Below are 21,176 nucleotides of genomic sequence, written 5' to 3' on the forward strand. Positions count from 1 at the left end.
GCACAGATCAGAAAGGAGTTTCACCAAATGATTCTGTGTAGTTTATATTTGAAGACATTCCTTTTTCCACTATTACCCACTTAGCGCTCCGAATCTACACTTGCATTTTCTACAAAAAGAGTGTTTCATAACTGCTCAATCAAAAATATGTTTTATCTCTGTTAATTGAATTTACAGATCAGAAATAAGTTTCACAGAATGCATCTGTGTAGTTTTTATTTGAAGATATTCTTTTTCCCAATGTAGGCCTCTTAGCGCTTAGCATGTCCAATTGCAGTTTCTACAGAAAGAGTGTCTGAGAACGGCTCAATCAAAAGTAAGGTTCAACTCTGTTAGTTGAATGCACAGAACAGAAAGAATTTTCACAGAATGCTACTGTGTAGTTTATATTTGAATATATTCCTTTTTCCACTATTACCCTCTTAGCGCTCCGAATGTCCACTTGCATTTTCTACAGAAAGAGTGTTCAGAACTGCGCAATCAAAAGTATGGTTTAACTCTGTTAGCTTAATGAACATATCAGAAATAAGTTTCACACAGTGCTTCTGTGTAGTTTTTATTTGAAGATATTATTTTTCCCAATATAGGCCTCTTAGCGCTCAGAATGTCCAATTGCAGTTTCTACAGAAAGAGTGTTTCAGAACGGCTCAATCAAAAGTAAGGTTCAACTCTGTTAGTTGAATGCACAGAACAGAAAGAAGTTTCATACAATGCTTCTGTGTAGTTTATATTTGAAAATATTCTTTTTCCCACTATTACCCACTTAGCGCTACGAATGTCCAGTTGCATTTTCTACAGACAGAGTGTTTCAAAACTGCTCAATCAAAAGTATGGTTTAACTCTGTTAGCTGAATGCTCAGATCAGAAAGAAGTTTCACAGAATGCTTCTGTGTAGTTTATATTTGAATATATTCCTTTTTCCACTACTACTCTCTTAGCGCTCCAAATGTCCAGTTGCATTTTCTACAGAAAGAGGGTTCAGATCTGCTCAATCAAAAGTATGGTTTAACTCTGTTAGCTTAATGCACAGATCAGAAAGAAGTTTCACAGAATGATTCTGTGTAGTTTATATTTGGAGACATTCCTTTTTCCACTATTACCCACTTAGCGCTCCGAATCTACACTTGCATTTTCTACAAAAAGAGTGTTTCATAACTGCTCAATCAAAAATATGTTTTATCTCTGTTAACTGAATTTGCAGATCAGAAATAAGTTTCTCAGAATGCATCTGTGTAGTTTTCATTTGAAGATATTCTTTTTCCCAATGTAGGCCTCTTAGCGCTTAGCATGTCCAATTGCAGTTTCTACAGAAAGAGTGTTTCAGAACGGCTCAATCAAAAGTAAGGTTCAACTCTGTTAGTTGAATGCACAGAACAGAAAGAATTTTCACAGAATGCTACTGTGTAGTTTATATTTGAATATATTCCTTTTTCCACTATTACACTCTTAGCGGTCCGAATGTCCACTTGCATTTTCTACAGAAAGAGTGTTCAGAACTGCGCAATCAAAAGTATGGTTTAACTCTGTTAGCTTAATGAACATATCAGAAATAAGTTTCACACAATGCTTCTGTGTAGTTTTTATTTGAAGATATTATTTTTCCCAATATAGGCCTCATAGCGCTCAGAATGTCCAATTGCAGTTTCTACAGAAAGAGTGTTTCAGAACGGCTCAATCAAAAGTAAGGTTCAACTCTGTTAGTTGAATGCACAGAACAGAAAGAAGTTTCATACAATGCTTCTGTGTAGTTTATATTTGAAAATATTCTTTTTCCCACTATTACCCACTTAGCGCTACGAATGTCCAGTTGCATTTTCTACAGACAGAGTGTTTCAAAACTGCTCAATCAAAAGTATGGTTTAACTCTGTTAGCTGAATGCTCAGATCAGAAAGAAGTTTCACAGAATGCTTCTGTGTAGTTTATATTTGAATATATTCCTTTTTCCACTACTACTCTCTTAGCGCTCCAAATGTCCAGTTGCATTTTCTACAGAAAGAGTGTTCAGATCTGCTCAATCAAAAGTAGAGTTTAACTCTGTTAGCTGAATGCACAGATCAGAAAGAAGTTTCACCGAATGATTCTGTGTAGTTTATATTTGAAGACATTCCTTTTTCCACTATTACCCACTTAGCGCTCCGAATCTACACTTGCATTTTCTACAAAAAGAGTGTTTCATAACTGCTCAATCAAATATATGTTTTATCTCTGTTAACTGAATTTACAGATCAGAAATAAGTTTCACAGAATGCATCTGTGTAGTTTTTATTTGAAGATATTCTTTTTCCCAATGTAGGCCTCTTAGCGCTTAGCATGTCCAATTGCAGTTTCTACAGAAAGAGTGTTTCAGAACGGCTCAATCAAAAGTAAGGTTCAACTCTGTTAGTTGAATGCACAGAACAGAAAGAATTTTCACAGAATGCTACTGTGTAGTTTATATTTGAATATATTCCTTTTTCCACTATTACCCTCTTAGCGCTCCGAATGTCCACTTGCATTTTCTACAGAAAGAGTGTTCAGAACTGCGCAATCAAAAGTATGGTTTAACTCTGTTAGCTTAATGAACATATCAGAAATAAGTTTCACACAATGCTTCTGTGTAGTTTTTATTTGAAGATATTATTTTTCCCAATATAGGCCTCTTAGCGCTCAGAATGTCCAATTGCAGTTTCTACAGAAAGAGTGTTTCAGAAAGGCTCAATCAAAAGTAAGGTTCAACTCTGTTAGTTGAATGCACAGAACAGAAAGAAGTTTCATACAATGCTTCTGTGTAGTTTATATTTGAACATATTCTTTTTTCCACTATTACCCACTTAGCGCTACGAATGTCCAGTTGCATTTTCTACAGACAGAGAGTTTCAAAACTGCTCAATCAAAAGTATGGTTTAACTCTGTTAGCTGAATGCTCAGATCAGAAAGAAGTTTCACAGAATGCTTCTGTGTAGTTTATATTTGAATATATTCCTTTTTCCACTACTACTCTCTTAGCGCTCCAAATGTCCAGTTGCATTTTCTACAGAAAGAGTGTTCAGATCTGCTCAATCAAAAGTATGGTTTAACTCTGTTAGCTGAATGCACAGATCAGAAAGAAGTTTCACAGAATGATTCTGTGTAGTTTATATTTGGAGACATTCCTTTTTCCTCTATTACCCTCTTAGCGCTCCGAATCTCCACTTGCATTTTCTACAGAAAGAGTGTTTCAGAACGGCTCAATCAAAACTAAGATTCAACTCTTTTAGTTGAACAAACAGAACAAAAGAATTTTCACAAAATTCTTCTGTGTAGTTTTTATTTGTAGACATTCTTTTTCCCAATATAGGCCTCTTAGCGCTCAGAATGTCCAATTGCAGTTTCTACAGAAAGAGTGTTTCAGAACGGCTCAATCAAAAGTAAGGTTCAACTCTGTTAGTTGAATGCACAGAACAGAAAGAAGTTTCATACAATGCTTCTGTGTAGTTTATATTTGAACATATTCTTATTCCCACTATTACACACTTAGCGCTACGAATGTCCAGTTGCATTTTCTACAGACAGAGTGTTTCAAAACTGCTCAATCAAAAGTATGGTTTAACTCTCTTAGCTGAATGCTCAGATCAGAAATAAGTTTCACAGAATGTTTCTGTGTAGTTTATATTTGAATATATTCCTTTTTCCACTACTACGCTCTTAATGCTCCAAATGTCCAGCTGCATTTCCTACAGAAAGAGTGTTCAGATCTGCTCAATCAAAAGTATGGTTTAACTCTGTTAGCTGAATGCACAGATCAGAAAGGAGTTTCACCAAATGATTCTGTGTAGTTTATATTTGAAGACATTCCTTTTTCCACTATTACCCACTTAGCGCTCCGAATCTACACTTGCATTTTCTACAAAAAGAGTGTTTCATAACTGCTCAATCAAAAATATGTTTTATCTCTGTTAATTGAATTTACAGATCAGAAATAAGTTTCACAGAATGCATCTGTGTAGTTTTTATTTGAAGATATTCTTTTTCCCAATGTAGGCCTCTTAGCGCTTAGCATGTCCAATTGCAGTTTCTACAGAAAGAGTGTTTCAGAACGGCTCAATCAAAAGTAAGGTTCAACTCTGTTAGTTGAATGCACAGAACAGAAAGAATTTTCACAGAATGCTACTGTGTAGTTTATATTTGAATATATTCCTTTTTCCACTATTACCCTCTTAGCGCTCCGAATGTCCACTTGCATTTTCTACAGAAAGAGTGTTCAGAACTGCGCAATCAAAAGTATGGTTTAACTCTGTTAGCTTAATGAACATATCAGAAATAAGTTTCACACAGTGCTTCTGTGTAGTTTTTATTTGAAGATATTATTTTTCCCAATATAGGCCTCTTAGCGCTCAGAATGTCCAATTGCAGTTTCTACAGAAAGAGTGTTTCAGAACGGCTCAATCAAAAGTAAGGTTCAACTCTGTTAGTTGAATGCACAGAACAGAAAGAAGTTTCATACAATGCTTCTGTGTAGTTTATATTTGAAAATATTCTTTTTCCCACTATTACCCACTTAGCGCTACGAATGTCCAGTTGCATTTTCTACAGACAGAGTGTTTCAAAACTGCTCAATCAAAAGTATGGTTTAACTCTGTTAGCTGAATGCTCAGATCAGAAAGAAGTTTCACAGAATGCTTCTGTGTAGTTTATATTTGAATATATTCCTTTTTCCACTACTACTCTCTTAGCGCTCCAAATGTCCAGTTGCATTTTCTACAGAAAGAGGGTTCAGATCTGCTCAATCAAAAGTATGGTTTAACTCTGTTAGCTTAATGCACAGATCAGAAAGAAGTTTCACAGAATGATTCTGTGTAGTTTATATTTGGAGACATTCCTTTTTCCACTATTACCCACTTAGCGCTCCGAATCTACACTTGCATTTTCTACAAAAAGAGTGTTTCATAACTGCTCAATCAAAAATATGTTTTATCTCTGTTAACTGAATTTGCAGATCAGAAATAAGTTTCTCAGAATGCATCTGTGTAGTTTTCATTTGAAGATATTCTTTTTCCCAATGTAGGCCTCTTAGCGCTTAGCATGTCCAATTGCAGTTTCTACAGAAAGAGTGTTTCAGAACGGCTCAATCAAAAGTAAGGTTCAACTCTGTTAGTTGAATGCACAGAACAGAAAGAATTTTCACAGAATGCTACTGTGTAGTTTATATTTGAATATATTCCTTTTTCCACTATTACACTCTTAGCGGTCCGAATGTCCACTTGCATTTTCTACAGAAAGAGTGTTCAGAACTGCGCAATCAAAAGTATGGTTTAACTCTGTTAGCTTAATGAACATATCAGAAATAAGTTTCACACAATGCTTCTGTGTAGTTTTTATTTGAAGATATTATTTTTCCCAATATAGGCCTCATAGCGCTCAGAATGTCCAATTGCAGTTTCTACAGAAAGAGTGTTTCAGAAAGGCTCAATCAAAAGTAAGGTTCAACTCTGTTAGTTGAATGCACAGAACAGAAAGAAGTTTCATACAATGCTTCTGTGTAGTTTATATTTGAACATATTCTTTTTTCCACTATTACCCACTTAGCGCTACGAAAGTCCAGTTGCGTTTTCTACAGACAGAGTGTTTCAAAACTGCTCAATAAAAACTATGGTTTAACTCTGTTAGCTGAATGCTCATATCAGAAAGAAGTTTCACAGAATGCTTCTGTGTAGTTTATATTTGAATATATTCCTTTTTCCACTACTACTCTCTTAGCGCTCCAAATGTCCAGTTGCATTTTCTACAGAAAGAGTGTTCAGATCTGCTCAATCAAAAGTATGGTTTAACTCTGTTAGCTGAATGCACAGATCAGAAAGAAGTTTCACCGAATAATTCTGTGTAGTTTATATTTGGAGACATTCCTTTTTCCACTATTACCCACTTAGCGCTCCGAATCTCCACTTGCATTTTCTACAGAAAGAGTGTTTCAGAACGGCTCAATCAAACTAAGGTTCAAGTCTTTTAGTTGAACAAACAGAACAGAAAGAAGTTTCACACAATTCTTCTGTGTAGTTTTTATTTGTAGATATTCTTTTTCCCAATATAAGCCTCTTAGCGCTCAGAATGTCCAATTGCAGTTTCTACAGAAAGAGTGTTTCAGAACGGCTCAATCAAAAGTAAGGTTCAACTCTGTTAGTTGAATGTACAGAACAGAAAGAAGTTTCATACAATGCTTCTGTGTAGTTTATATTTGAACATATTCTTTTTCCCACTATTACCCACTTAGTGCTACGAATGTCCAGTTGCATTTTCTACAGACAGAGTGTTTCAAAACTGCTCAATCAAAAGTATGGTTTAACTCTGTTAGCTGAATGCTCAGATCAGAAAGAAGTTTCACAGAATGCTTCTGTGTAGTTTATATTTGAATATATTCCTTTTTCCACTACTACGCTCTTAGCGCTCCAAATGTCCAGCTGCATTTCCTACAGAAAGACTGTTCAGATCTGCTCCATCAAAAGTAGGGTTTAACTCTGTTAGCTGAATGCACAGATCAGAAAGAAGTTTCACCAAATGATTCTGTGTAGTTTATATTTGAAGACATTCCTTTTTCCACTATTACCCACTTAGCGCTCCGAATCTACACTTGCATTTTCTACAAAAAGAGTGTTTCATAACTGCTCAATCAAAAATATGTTTTATCTCTGTTAACTGAATTTACAGATCAGAAATAAGTTTCACAGAATGCATCTGTGTAGTTTTTATTTGAAGATATTCTTTTTCCCAATGTAGGCCTCTTAGCGCTTAGCATGTCCAATTGCAGTTTCTACAGAAAGAGTGTTTCAGAACGGCTCAATCAAAAGTAAGGTTCAACTCTGTTAGTTGAATGCACAGAACAGAAAGAATTTTCACAGAATGCTACTGTGTAGTTTATATTTGAATATATTCCTTTTTCCACTATTACCCTCTTAGCGCTCCGAATGTCCACTTGCATTTTCTACAGAAAGAGTGTTCAGAACTGCGCAATCAAAAGTATGGTTTAACTCTGTTAGCTTAATGAACATATCAGAAATAAGTTTCACACAATGCTTCTGTGTAGTTTTTATTTGAAGATATTATTTTTCCCAATATAGGCCTCTTAGCGCTCAGAATGTCCAATTGCAGTTTCTACAGAAAGAGTGTTTCAGAAAGGCTCAATCAAAAGTAAGGTTCAACTCTGTTAGTTGAATGCACAGAACAGAAAGAAGTTTCATACAATGCTTCTGTGTAGTTTATATTTGAACATATTCTTTTTTCCACTATTACCCACTTAGCGCTACGAATGTCCAGTTGCATTTTCTACAGACAGAGTGTTTCAAAACTGCTCAATCAAAAGTATGGTTTAACTCTGTTAGCTGAATGCTCAGATCAGAAAGAAGTTTCACAGAATGCTTCTGTGTAGTTTATATTTGAATATATTCCTTTTTCCACTACTACTCTCTTAGCGCTCCAAATGTCCAGTTGCATTTTCTACAGAAAGAGTGTTCAGATCTGCTCAATCAAAAGTATGGTTTAACTCTGTTAGCTGAATGCACAGATCACAAAGAAGTTTCACAGAATGATTCTGTGTAGTTTATATTTGGAGACATTCCTTTTTCCACTATTACCCTCTTAGCGCTCCGAATCTCCACTTGCATTTTCTACAGAAAGAGTGTTTCAGAACGGCTCAATCAAAACTAAGGTTCAACTCTTTTAGTTGAACAAACAGAACAGAAAGAATTTTCACAAAATTCTTCTGTGTAGTTTTTATTTGTAGACATTCTTTTTCCCAATATAGGCCTCTTAGCGCTCAGAATGTCCAATTGCAGTTTCTACAGAAAGAGTGTTTCAGAACGGCTCAATCAAAAGTAAGGTTCAACTCTGTTAGTTGAATGCACAGAACAGAAAGAAGTTTCATACAATGCTTCTGTGTAGTTTATATTTGAACATATTCTTATTCCCACTATTACCCACTTAGCGCTACGAATGTCCAGTTGCATTTTCTACAGACAGAGTGTTTCAAAACTGCTCAATCAAAAGTATGGTTTAACTCTGTTAGCTGAATGCTCAGATCAGAAAGAAGTTTCACAGAATGCTTCTGTGTAGTTTATATTTGAATATATTCCTTTTTCCACTACTACGCTCTTAGCGCTCCAAATGTCCAGCTGCATTTCCTACAGAAAGAGTGTTCAGATCTGCTCCATCAAAAGTAGGGTTTAACTCTGTTAGCTGAATGCACAGATCAGAAAGGAGTTTCACCAAATGATTCTGTGTAGTTTATATTTGAAGACATTCCTTTTTCCACTATTACCCACTTAGCGCTCCGAATCTACACTTGCATTTTCTACAAAAAGAGTGTTTCATAACTGCTCAATCAAAAATATGTTTTATCTCTGTTAACTGAATTTACAGATCAGAAATAAGTTTCACAGAATGCATCTGTGTAGTTTTTATTTGAAGATATTCTTTTTCCCAATGTAGGCCTCTTAGCGCTTAGCATGTCCAATTGCAGTTTCTACAGAAAGAGTGTTTCAGAACGGATCAATCAAAAGTAAGGTTCAACTCTGTTAGTTGAATGCACAGAACAGAAAGAATTTTCACAGAATGCTACTGTGTAGTTTATATTTGAATATATTCCTTTTTCCACTATTACCCTCTTAGCGCTCCGAATGTCCACTTGCATTTTCTACAGAAAGAGTGTTCAGAACTGCGCAATCAAAAGTATGGTTTAACTCTGTTAGCTTAATGAACATATCAGAAATAAGTTTCACACAATGCTTCTGTGTAGTTTTTATTTGAAGATATTATTTTTCCCAATATAGGCCTCTTAGCGCTCAGAATGTCCAATTGCAGTTTCTACAGAAAGAGTGTTTCAGAAAGGCTCAATCAAAAGTAAGGTTCAACTCTGTTAGTTGAATGCACAGAACAGAAAGAAGTTTCATACAATGCTTCTGTGTAGTTTATATTTGAACATATTCTTTTTTCCACTATTACCCACTTAGCGCTACGAATGTCCAGTTGCATTTTCTACAGACAGAGTGTTTCAAAACCGCTCAATCAAAAGTATGGTTTAACTCTGTTAGCTGAATGTTCAGATCAGAAAGAAGTTTCACAGAATGCTTCTGTGTAGTTTATATTTGAATATATTCCTTTTTCCACTACTACTCTCTTAGCGCTCCAAATGTCCAGTTGCATTTTCTACAGAAAGAGTGTTCAGATCTGCTCAATCAAAAGTATGGTTTAACTCTGTTAGCTGAATGCACAGATCAGAAAGAAGTTTCACAGAATGATTCTGTGTAGTTTATATTTGGAGACATTCCTTTTTCCACTATTACCCTCTTAGCGCTCCGAATCTCCACTTGCATTTTCTACAGAAAGAGTGTTTCAGAACGGCTCAATCAAAACTAAGGTTCAACTCTTTTAGTTGAACAAACAGAACAGAAAGAATTTTCACAAAATTCTTCTGTGTAGTTTTTATTTGTAGACATTCTTTTTCCCAATATAGGCCTCTTAGCGCTCAGAATGTCCAATTGCAGTTTCTACAGAAAGAGTGTTTCAGAACGGCTCAATCAAAAGTAAGGTTCAACTCTGTTAGTTGAATGCACAGAACAGAAAGAAGTTTCATACAATGCTTCTGTGTAGTTTATATTTGAACATATTCTTATTCCCACTATTACCCACTTAGCGCTACGAATGTCCAGTTGCATTTTCTACAGAGAGAGTGTTTCAAAACTGCTCAATCAAAAGTATGGTTTAACTCTCTTAGCTGAATGTTCAGATCAGAAATAAGTTTCACAGAATGTTTCTGTGTAGTTTATATTTGAATATATTCCTTTTTCCACTACTACGCTCTTAATGCTCCAAATGTCCAGCTGCATTTCCTACAGAAAGAGTGTTCAGATCTGCTCAATCAAAAGTATGGTTTAACTCTGTTAGCTGAATGCACAGATCAGAAAGGAGTTTCACCAAATGATTCTGTGTAGTTTATATTTGAAGACATTCCTTTTTCCACTATTACCCACTTAGCGCTCCGAATCTACACTTGCATTTTCTACAAAGGAGTGTTTCATAACTGCTCAATCAAAAATATGTTTTATCTCTGTTAACTGAATTTACAGATCAGAAATAAGTTTCACAGAATGCATCTGTGTAGTTTTTATTTGAAGATATTCTTTTTCCCAATGTAGGCCTCTTAGCGCTTAGCATGTCCAATTGCAGTTTCTACAGAAAGAGTGTTTCAGAACGGCTCAATCAAAAGTAAGGTTCAACTCTGTTAGTTGAATGCACAGAACAGAAAGAATTTTCACAGAATGCTACTGTGTAGTTTATATTTGAATATATTCCTTTTTCCACTATTACCATCTTAGCGCTCCGAATGTCCACTTGCATTTTCTACAGAAAGAGTGTTCAGAACTGCGCAATCAAAAGTATGGTTTAACTCAGTTAGCTTAATGAAGATATCAGAAATAAGTTTCACACAATGCTTCTGTGTAGTTTTTATTTGAAGATATTATTTTTCCCAATATAGGCCTCTTAGCGCTCAGAATGTCCAATTGCAGTTTCTACAGAAAGAGTGTTTCAGAAAGGCTCAATCAAAAGTAAGGTTCAACTCTGTTAGTTGAATGCACAGAACAGAAAGAAGTTTCATACAATGCTTCTGTGTAGTTTATATTTGAACATATTCTTTTTTCCACTATTACCCACTTAGCGCTACGAATGTCCAGTTGCATTTTCTACAGACAGAGTGTTTCAAAACTGCTCAATCAAAAGTATGGTTTAACTCTGTTTGCTGAATGCTCAGATCAGAAAGAAGTTTCACAGAATGCTTCTGTGTAGTTTATATTTGAATATATTCCTTTTTCCACTACTACTCTCTTAGCGCTCCAAATGTCCAGTTGCATTTTCTACAGAAAGAGTGTTCAGATCTGCTCAATCAAAAGTATGGTTTAACTCTGTTAGCTGAATGCACAGATCAGAAAGAAGTTTCACAGAATGATTCTGTGTAGTTTATATTTGGAGACATTCCTTTTTCCACTATTACCCTCTTAGCGCTCCGAATCTCCACTTGCATTTTCTACAGAAAGAGTGTTTCAGAACGGCTCAATCAAAACTAAAGTTCAACTCTTTTAGTTGAACAAACAGAACAGAAAGAAGTTTCACAAAATTCTTCTGTGTAGTTTTTATTTGTAGACATTCTTTTTCCCAATATAGGCCTCTTAGCGCTCAGAATGTCCAATTGCAGTTTCTACAGAAAGAGTGTTTCAGAACGGCTCAATCAAAAGTAAGGTTCAACTCTGTTAGTTGAATGCACAGAACAGAAAGAAGTTTCATTCAATGCTTCTGTGTAGTTTATATTTGAACATATTCTTTTTTCCACTATTACCCACTTAGCGCTACGAATGTCCAGTTGCATTTTCTACAGACAGAGAGTTCCAGAACTGCTCAATCAAAAGTATGGTTTAACTCTGTTAGCTGAATGCTCAGATCAGAAAGAAGTTTCACAGAATGCTTCTGTGTAGTTTATATTTGAATATATTCCTTTTTCCACTACTACGCTCTTAGCGCTGCAAATGTCCAGCTGCATTTCCTACAGAAAGAGTGTTCAGATCTGCTCCATCAAAAGTATGGTTTAACTCTGTTAGCTGAATGCACAGATCAGAAAGAAGTTTCACCAAATGATTCTGTGTAGTTTATATTTGAAGACATTCCTTTTTCCACTATTACCCACTTAGCGCTCCGAATCTACACTTGCATTTTCTACAAAAAGTGTGTTTCATAACTGCTCAATCAAAAATATGTTTTATCTCTGTTAACTGAATTTAAAGATCAGAAATAAGTTTCACAGAATGCATCTGTGTAGTTTTTATTTGAAGATATTCTTTTTCCCAATGTAGGCCTCTTAGCGCTTAGCATGTCCAATTGCAGTTTCTCCAGAAAGAGTGTTTCAGAACGGCTCAATCAAAAGTAAGGTTCAACTCTGTTAGTTGAATGCACAGAACCGAAAGAATTTTCACAGAATGCTACTGTGTAGTTTATATTTGAATATATTCCTTTTTCCACTATTACCCTCTTAGCGCTCCGAATGTCCACTTGCATTTTCTACAGAAAGAGTGTTCAGAACTGCACAAACAAAAGTATGGTTTAACTCTGTTAGCTTAATGAACATATCAGAAATAAGTTTCACACAATGCTTTTTTGTAGTTTTTATTTGAAGATATTATTTTTCCAAATATAGGCCTCTTAGCGCTCAGAATGTCCAATTGCAGTTTCTACAGAAAGAGTGTTTCAGAAAGGCTCAATCAAAAGTAAGGTTCAACTCTGTTAGTTGAATGCACAGAACAGAAAGAAGTTTCATACAATGCTTCTGTGTAGTTTATATTTGAACATATTCTTTTTTCCACTATTACCCACTTAGCGCTACGAATGTCCAGTTGCATTTTCTACAGACCGAGTGTTTCAAAACTGCTCAATCAAAAGTATGGTTTAACTCTGTTAGCTAAATGCTCAGATCAGAAAGAAGTTTCACAGAATGCTTCTGTGTAGTTTATATTTGTATATATTCCTTTTTCCACTACTACTCTCTTAGCGCTCCAAATGTCCAGTTGCATTTTCTACAGAAAGAGTGTTCAGATCTGCTCAATCAAAAGTATGGTTTAACTCTGTTAGCTGAATGCACAGATCAGAAAGAAGTTTCACAGAATGATTCTGTGTAGTTTATATTTGGAGACATTGCTTTTTCCACTATTACCCTCTTAGCACTCCGAATCTCCACTTGCATTTTCTACAGAAAGAGTGTTTCAGAACGGCTCAATCAAAACTAAGGTTCAACTCTTTTAGTTGAACAAAGAGAACGGAAAGAAGTTTCACACAATTCTTCTGTGTAGTTTTTATTTGTAGACATTCTTTTTCCCAATATAGGCCTCTTAGCGCTCAGAATGTCCAATTGCAGTTTCTACAGAAAGAGTGTTTCAGAACGGCTCAATCAAAAGTAAGGTTCAACTCTGTTAGTTGAATGCACAGAACAGAAAGAAGTTTCATACAATGCTTCTGTGTAGTTTCTATTTGAACATATTCTTTTTTCCACTATTACCCACTTAGCGCTACGAATGTCCAGTTGCATTTTCTACAGACAGTGTGTTTCAAAACTGCTCAATCAAAAGTATGGTTTAACTCTGTTAGCTGAATGCTCAGATCAGAAAGAAGTTTCACAGAATGCTTCTGTGTAGTTTATATTTGAATATATTCCTTTTTCCACTACTACGCTCTTAGCGCTCCAAATGTCCACTTGCATTTTCTACAGAAAGAGTGCTCAGATCTGCTCAATCAAAAGTATGGTTTAACTCTGTTAGCTGAATGCACAGATCAGAAAGAAGTTTCACAGAATGATTCTGTGTAGTTTATATTTGGAGACATTCCTTTTTCCACTATTACCCTCTTAGCGCTCCGAATCTCCACTTGCATTTTCTACAAAAAGAGTGTTTCATAACTGCTCAATCAAAAATATGTTTTATCTCTGTTAACTGAATATACAGATCAGAAATAAGTTTCACAGAATGCATCTGTGTAGTTTTTATTTGAAGATATTCTTTTTCCCAATGTAGGCCTCTTAGCGCTTAGCATGTCCAATTGCAGTTTCTCCAGAAAGAGTGTTTCAGAACGGCTCAATCAAAAGTAAGGTTCAACTCTGTTAGTTGTATGCACAGAACAGAAAGAATTTTCACAGAATGCTACTGTGTAGTTTATATTTGAATATATTCCTTTTTCCACTATTACCCTCTTAGCGCTCCGAATGTCCACTTGCATTTTCTACAGAAAGAGTGTTCAGAACTGCGCAATCAAAAGTATGGTTTAACTCTGTTAGCTTAATGAACATATCAGAAATAAGTTTCACACAATGCTTCTGTGTTGTTTTAATTTGAAGATATTATTTTTCCCAATAGAGGCCTCTTAGCGCTCAGAATGTCCAATTGCAGTTTCTACAGAAAGAGTGTTTCAGAAAGGCTCAATCAAAAGTAAGGTTCAACTCTGTTAGTTGAATGCACAGAACAGAAAGAAGTTTCATACAATGCTTCTGTGTAGTTTATATTTGAACATATTTTTTTTCCACTATTACCCACTTAGCGCTACGAATGTCCAGTTGCATTTTCTACAGACAGAGTGTTTCAAAACTGCTCAATCAAAAGTATGGTTTAACTCTGTTAGCTGAATGCTCAGATCAGAAAGAAGTTTCACAGAATGCTTCTGTGTAGTTTATATTTGAATATATTCCTTTTTCCACTACTACTCTCTTAGCGCTCCAAATGTCCAGTTGCATTTTCTACAGAAAGAGTGTTCAGATCTGCTCAATCAAAAGTATGGTTTAACTCTGTTAGCTGAATGCACAGATCAGAAAGAAGTTTCACAGAATGATTCTGTGTAGTTTATATTTGGAGACATTCCTTTTTCCACTATTACCCTCTTAGCGCTCCGAATCTCCACTTGCATTTTCTACAGAAAGAGTGTTTCAGAACGGCTCAATCAAAACTAAAGTTCAACTCTTTTAGTTGAACAAACAGAACAGAAAGAAGTTTCACAAAATTCTTCTGTGTAGTTTTTATTTGTAGACATTCTTTTTCCCAATATAGGCCTCTTAGCGCTCAGAATGTCCAATTGGAGTTTCTACAGAAAGAGTGTTTCAGAACGGCTCAATCAAAAGTAAGGTTCAACTCTGTTAGTTGAATGCACAGAACAGAAAGAAGTTTCATTCAATGCTTCTGTGTAGTTTATATTTGAACATATTCTTTTTTCCACTATTACCCACTTAGCGCTACGAATGTCCAGTTGCATTTTCTACAGACAGAGAGTTTCAGAACTGCTCAATCAAAAGTATGGTTTAACTCTGTTAGCTGAATGCTCAGATCAGAAAGAAGTTTCACAGAATGCTTCTGTGTAGTTTATATTTGAATATATTCCTTTTTCCACTACTACGCTCTTAGCGCTGCAAATGTCCAGCTGCATTTCCTACAGAAAGAGTGTTCAGATCTGCTCCATCAAAAGTATGGTTTAACTCTGTTAGCTGAATGCACAGATCAGAAAGAAGTTTCACCAAATGATTCTGTGTAGTTTATATTTGAAGACATTCCTTTTTCCACTATTACCCACTTAGCGCTCCGAATCTACACTTGCATTTTCTACAAAAAGTGTGTTTCATAACTGCTCAATCAAAAATATGTTTTATCTCTGTTAACTGAATTTACAGATCAGAAATAAGTTTCACAGAATGCATCTGTGTAGTTTTTATTTGAAGATATTCTTTTTCCCAATGTAGGCCTCTTAGCGCTTAGGATGTCCAATTGCAGTTTCTCCAGAAAGAGTGTTTCAGAACGGCTCAATCAAAAGTAAGGTTCAACTCTGTTAGTTGAATGCACAGAACAGAAAGAATTTTCACAGAATGCTACTGTGTAGTTTATATTTGAATATATTCCTTTTTCCACTATTACCCTCTTAGCGCTCCGAATGTCCACTTGCATTTTCTACAGAAAGAGTGTTCAGAACTGCACAAACAAAAGTATGGTTTAACTCTGTTAGCTTAATGAACATATCAGAAATAAGTTTCACACAATGCTTTTTTGTAGTTTTTATTTGAAGATATTATTTTTCCAAATATAGGCCTCTTAGCGCTCAGAATATCCAATTGCAGTTTCTACAGAAAGAGTGTTTCAGAAAGGCTCAATCAAAAGTAAGGTTCAACTCTGTTAGTTGAATGCACAGAACAGAAAGAAGTTTCATACAATGCTTCTGTGTAGTTTATATTTGAACATATTCTTTTTTCCACTATTACCCACTTAGCGCTACGAATGTCCAGTTGCATTTTCTACAGACCGAGTGTTTCAAAACTGCTCAATCAAAAGTATGGTTTAACTCTGTTAGCTGAATGCTCAGATCAGAATGAAGTTTCACAGAATGCTTCTGTGTAGTTTATATTTGTATATATTCCTTTTTCCACTACTACTCTCTTAGCGCTCCAAATGTCCAGTTGCATTTTCTACAGAAAGAGTGTTCAGATCTGCTCAATCAAAAGTATGGTTTAACTCTGTTAGCTGAATGCACAGATCAGAAAGAAGTTTCACAGAATGATTCTGTGTAGTTTATATTTGGAGACATTCCTTTTTCCACTATTACCCTCTTAGCGCTCCGAATCTCCACTTGCATTTTCTACAGAAAGAGTGTTTCAGAACGGCTCAATCAAAACTAAGGTTCAACTCTTTTAGTTGAACAAAGACAACGGAAAGAAGTTTCACACAATTCTTCTGTGTAGTTTTTATTTGTAGACATTCTTTTTCCCAATATAGGCCTCTTAGCGCTCAGAATGTCCAATTGCAGTTTCTACAGAAAGAGTGTTTCAGAACGGCTCAATCAAAAGTAAGGTTCAACTCTGTTAGTTGAATGCACAGAACAGAAAGAAGTTTCATACAATGCTTCTGTGTAGTTTCTATTTGAACATATTCTTTTTTCCACTATTACCCACTTAGCGCTACGAATGTCCAGTTGCATTTTCTACAGACAGTGTGTTTCAAAACTGCTCAATCAAAAGTATGGTTTAACTCTGTTAGCTGAATGCTCAGATCAGAAAGAAGTTTCACAGAATGCTTCTGTGTAGTTTATATTTGAATATATTCCTTTTTCCACTACTACGCTCTTAGCGCTCCAAATGTCCACTTGCATTTTCTACAGAAAGAGTGCTCAGATCTGCTCAATCAAAAGTATGGTTTAACTCTGTTAGCTGAATGCACAGATCAGAAAGAAGTTTCACAGAATGATTCTGTGTAGTTTATATTTGGAGACATTCCTTTTTCCACTATTACCCTCTTAGCGCTCCGAATCTCCACTTGCATTTTCTACAAAAAGAGTGTTTCATAACTGCTCAATCAAAAATATGTTTTATCTCTGTTAACTGAATTTACAGATCAGAAATAAGTTTCACAGAATGCATCTGTGTAGTTTTTATTTGAAGATATTCTTTTTCCCAATGTAGGCCTCTTAGCGCTTAGCATGTCCAATTGCAGTTTCTCCAGAAAGAGTGTTTCAGAACGGCTCAATCAAAAGTAAGGTTCAACTCTGTTAGTTGTATGCACAGAACAGAAAGAATTTTCACAGAATGCTACTGTGTAGTTTATATTTGAATATATTCCTTTTTCCACTATTACCCTCTTAGCGCTCCGAATGTCCACTTGCATTTTCTACAGAAAGAGTGTTCAGAACTGCGCAATCAAAAGTATGGTTTAACTCTGTTAGCTTAATGAACATATCAGAAATAAGTTTCACACAATGCTTCTGTGTAGTTTTAATTTGAAGATATTATTTTTCCCAATAGAGGCCTCTTAGCGCTCAGAATGTCCAATTGCAGTTTCTACAGAAAGAGTGTTTCAGAAAGGCTCAATCAAAAGTAAGGTTCAACTCTGTTAGTTGAATGCACAGAACAGAAAGAAGTTTCATACAATGCTTCTGTGTAGTTTATATTTGAACATATTCTTTTTTCCACTATTACCCACTGAGCGCTACGAATGTCCAGTTGCATTTTCTACAGACAGAGTGTTTCAAAACTGCTCAATCAAAAGTATGGTTTAACTCTGTTAGCTGAATGCTCAGATCAGAAAGAAGTTTCACAGAATGCTTCTGTGTAGTTTATATTTGAATATATTCCTTTTTCCACTACTACTCTCTTAGCGCTCCAAATGTCCAGTTGCATTTTCTACAGAAAGAGTGTTCAGATCTGCTCAATCAAAATTATGGTTTAACTCTGTTAGCTGAATGCACAGATCAGAAAGAAGTTTCACAGAATGATTCTGTGTAGTTTATATTTGGAGACATTCCTTTTTCCACTATTACCCTCTTAGCACTCCGAATCTCCACTTGCATTTTCTACAGAAAGAGTGTTTCAGAACGGCTCAATCAAAACTAAGGTTCAACTCTTTTAGTTGAACAAAGAGAACGGAAAGAAGTTTCACGCAATTCTTCTGTGTAGTTTTTATTTGTAGACATTCTTTTTCCCAATATAGGCCTCTTAGCGCTCAGAATGTCCGATTGCAGTTTCTACAGAAAGAGTGTTTCAGAACGGCTCAATCAAAAGTAAGGTTCAACTCTGTTAGTTGAATGCACAGAACAGAAAGAAGTTTCATACAATGCTTCTGTGTAGTTTATATTTGAACATATTCTTTTTTCCACTATTACCCACTTAGCGCTATGAAAGTCCAGTTGCATTTTCTACAGACAGAGTGTTTCAAAACTGCTCAATCAAAAGTATGGTTTAACTCTGTTAGCTGAATGCTCAGATCAGAAAGAAGTATCACAGAATGCTTCTGTGTAGTTTATATTTGAATATATTCCTTTTTCCACTACTACGCTCTTAGCGCTCCAAATGTCCAGTTGCATTTTCTACAGAAAGAGTGTTCAGATCTGCTCAATCAAAAGTATGGTTTAACTCTGTTAGCTGAATGCACAGATCAGAAAGAAGTTTCACCGAATGATTCTGTGTAGTTTATATTTGAAGACATTCCTTTTTCCACTAGTACCCTCTTAGCGCTCCGAATCTCCACTTGCATTTTCTACAAAAAGAGTGTTTCATAACTGCTCAATCAAAAATATGTTTTATCTCTGTTAACTGAATTTACAGATCAGAAATAAGTTTCACAGAATGCATCTGTGTAGTTTTTATTTGAAGATATTCTTTTTCCCAATGTAGGCCTCTTAGCGCTTAGCATGTCCAATTGCAGTTTCTCCCGAAAGAGTGTTTCAGAACGGCTCAATCAAAAGTAAGGTTCAACTCTGTTAGTTGTATGCACAGAACAGAAAGTATTTTCACAGAATGCTACTGTGTAGTTTATATTTGAATATATTCCTTTTTCCACTATTACCCTCTTAGCGCTCCGAATGTCCACTTGCATTTTCTACAGAAAGAGTGTTCAGAACTGCGCAATCAAAAGTATGGTTTAACTCTGTTAGCTTAATGAACATATCAGACATAAGTTTCACACAATGCTTCTGTGTAGTATTTATTTGAAGATATTATTTTTCCCAAAATAGGCCTCTTAGCGCTGAGAATGTCCAATTGCAGTTTCTACAGAAAGAGTGTTTCAGAACGGCTCAATCAAAAGTAAGGTTCTACTCTGTTAGTTGAATGCACAGAACAGAAAGAATTTTCACAGAATGCTACTGTGTAGTTTATATTTGGATATATTCCTTTTTCAACTATTACCGTCTTAGCGCTCGGAATGTCCACTTGCATTTTCTACAGAAAGAGTGTTCAGAACTGCGCAATCAAAAGTATGGTTTAACTCTGTTAGCTTAATGAACATATCAGTAATAAGTTTCACACAATGCTTCTGTGTAGTTTTTATTTGAAGATATTATTTTTCCCAATATAGGCCTCTTAGCGCTCAGAATGTCCAATTGCATTTTCTACAGAAAGAGTGTTTCAGAAAGGCTCAATCAAAAGTAAGGTTCAACTCTGTTAGTTGAATGCACAGAACAGAAAGTAGTTTCATACAATGCTTCTGCGTAGTTTATATTTGAACATATTCTTTTTTCCACTATTACCCACTTAGCGCTACGAATGTCCAGTTGCATTTTCTACAGACAGAGTGTTTCAAAACTGCTCAATCAAAAGTATGGTTTAACTCTGTTAGCTGAATGCTCAGATCAGAAAGAAGTTTCACCGAATGATTCTGTGTAGTTTATATTTGAAGACATTCCTTTTTCCACTATTACCCTCATAGCGCTCCGAATCTCCACTTGCATTTTCTACAAAAAGAGTGTTTCATAACTGCTCAATCAAAAATATGTTTTATCTCTGTTAACTGAATTTACAGATCAGAAATAAGTTTCACAGAATGCATCTGTGTAGTTTTTATTTGAAGATATTCTTTTTCCCAATGTAGGCCTCTTAGCGCTTAGCATGTCCAATTGCAGTTTCTACAGAAAGAGTGTTTCAGAACGGCTCAATCAAAAGTAAGGTTCAACTCTGTTAGTTGAATGCACAGAACAGAAAGAATTTTCACAGAATGCTACTGTGTAGTTTATATTTGAATATATTCCTTTTTCCACTATTACCCTCTTAGCGCTCCGAATGTCCACTTGCATTTTCTACAGAAAGAGTGTTCAGAACTGCGCAATCAAAAGTATGGTTTAACTCTGTTAGCTTAATGAACATATCAGTAATAAGTTTCACACAATGCTTCTGTGTAGTTTTTATTTGAATATATTATTTTTCCCAATATAGGCCTCTTAGCGCTCAGAATGTCCAATTGCAGTTTCTACAGAAAGAGTGTTTCAGAAAGGCTCAATCAAAAGTAAGGTTCAACTCTGTTAGTTGAATGCACAGAACAGAAAGAAGTTTCATACAATGCTTCTGTGTAGTTTATATTTGAACATATTCTTTTTTCCACTATTACCCACTTAGCGTTACGAATGTCCAGTTGCATTTTCTACAGACAGAGTGTTTCGATACTGCTCAATCAAAAGTATAGTTTAACTCTGTTAGCTGAATGCTCAGATCAGAAAGAAGTTTCACAGAATGCTTCTGTGTAGTTTATATTTGAATATATTCTTTTTTCCACTACTACTCTCTTAGCGCTCCAAATGTCCAGTTGCATTTTCTACAGAAAGAGTGTTCAGATCTGCTCAATCAAAAGTATGGTTTAACTCTGTTAGCTGAATGCACAGATCAGAAAGAAGTTTCACAGAATGATTCTGTGTAGTTTATATTTGGAGACATTCCTTTTTCCACTATTACCCTCTTAGCGCTCCGAATCTCCACTTGCATTTTCTACAGAAAGAGTGTTTCAGAACGGCTCAATCAAAACTAAGGTTCAACTCTTTTAGTTGAACAAACAGAACAGAAAGAAGTTTCACACAATTCTTCTGTGTAGTTTTTATTTGTAGACATTCTTTTTCCCAATATAGGCCTCTTAGCGCTCAGAATGTCCAATTGCAGTTTCTACAGAAAGAGTGTTTCAGAACGGCTCAATCAAAAGTAAGGTTCAACTCTGTTAGTTGAATGCACAGAACAGAAAGAAGTTTCATACAATGCTTCTGTGTAGTTTATATTTGAACATATTCTTTTTTCCACTATTACCCACTTAGCGCTATGAAAGTCCAGTTGCATTTTCTACAGACAGAGTGTTTCAAAACTGCTCAATCAAAAGTATGGTTTAACTCTGTTAGCTGAATGCTCAGATCAGAA

This window comes from Symphalangus syndactylus, chromosome 17 (genome assembly GCF_028878055.3).
Source record: "Symphalangus syndactylus isolate Jambi chromosome 17, NHGRI_mSymSyn1-v2.1_pri, whole genome shotgun sequence".
Lineage (NCBI taxonomy): Eukaryota > Metazoa > Chordata > Mammalia > Primates > Hylobatidae > Symphalangus > Symphalangus syndactylus.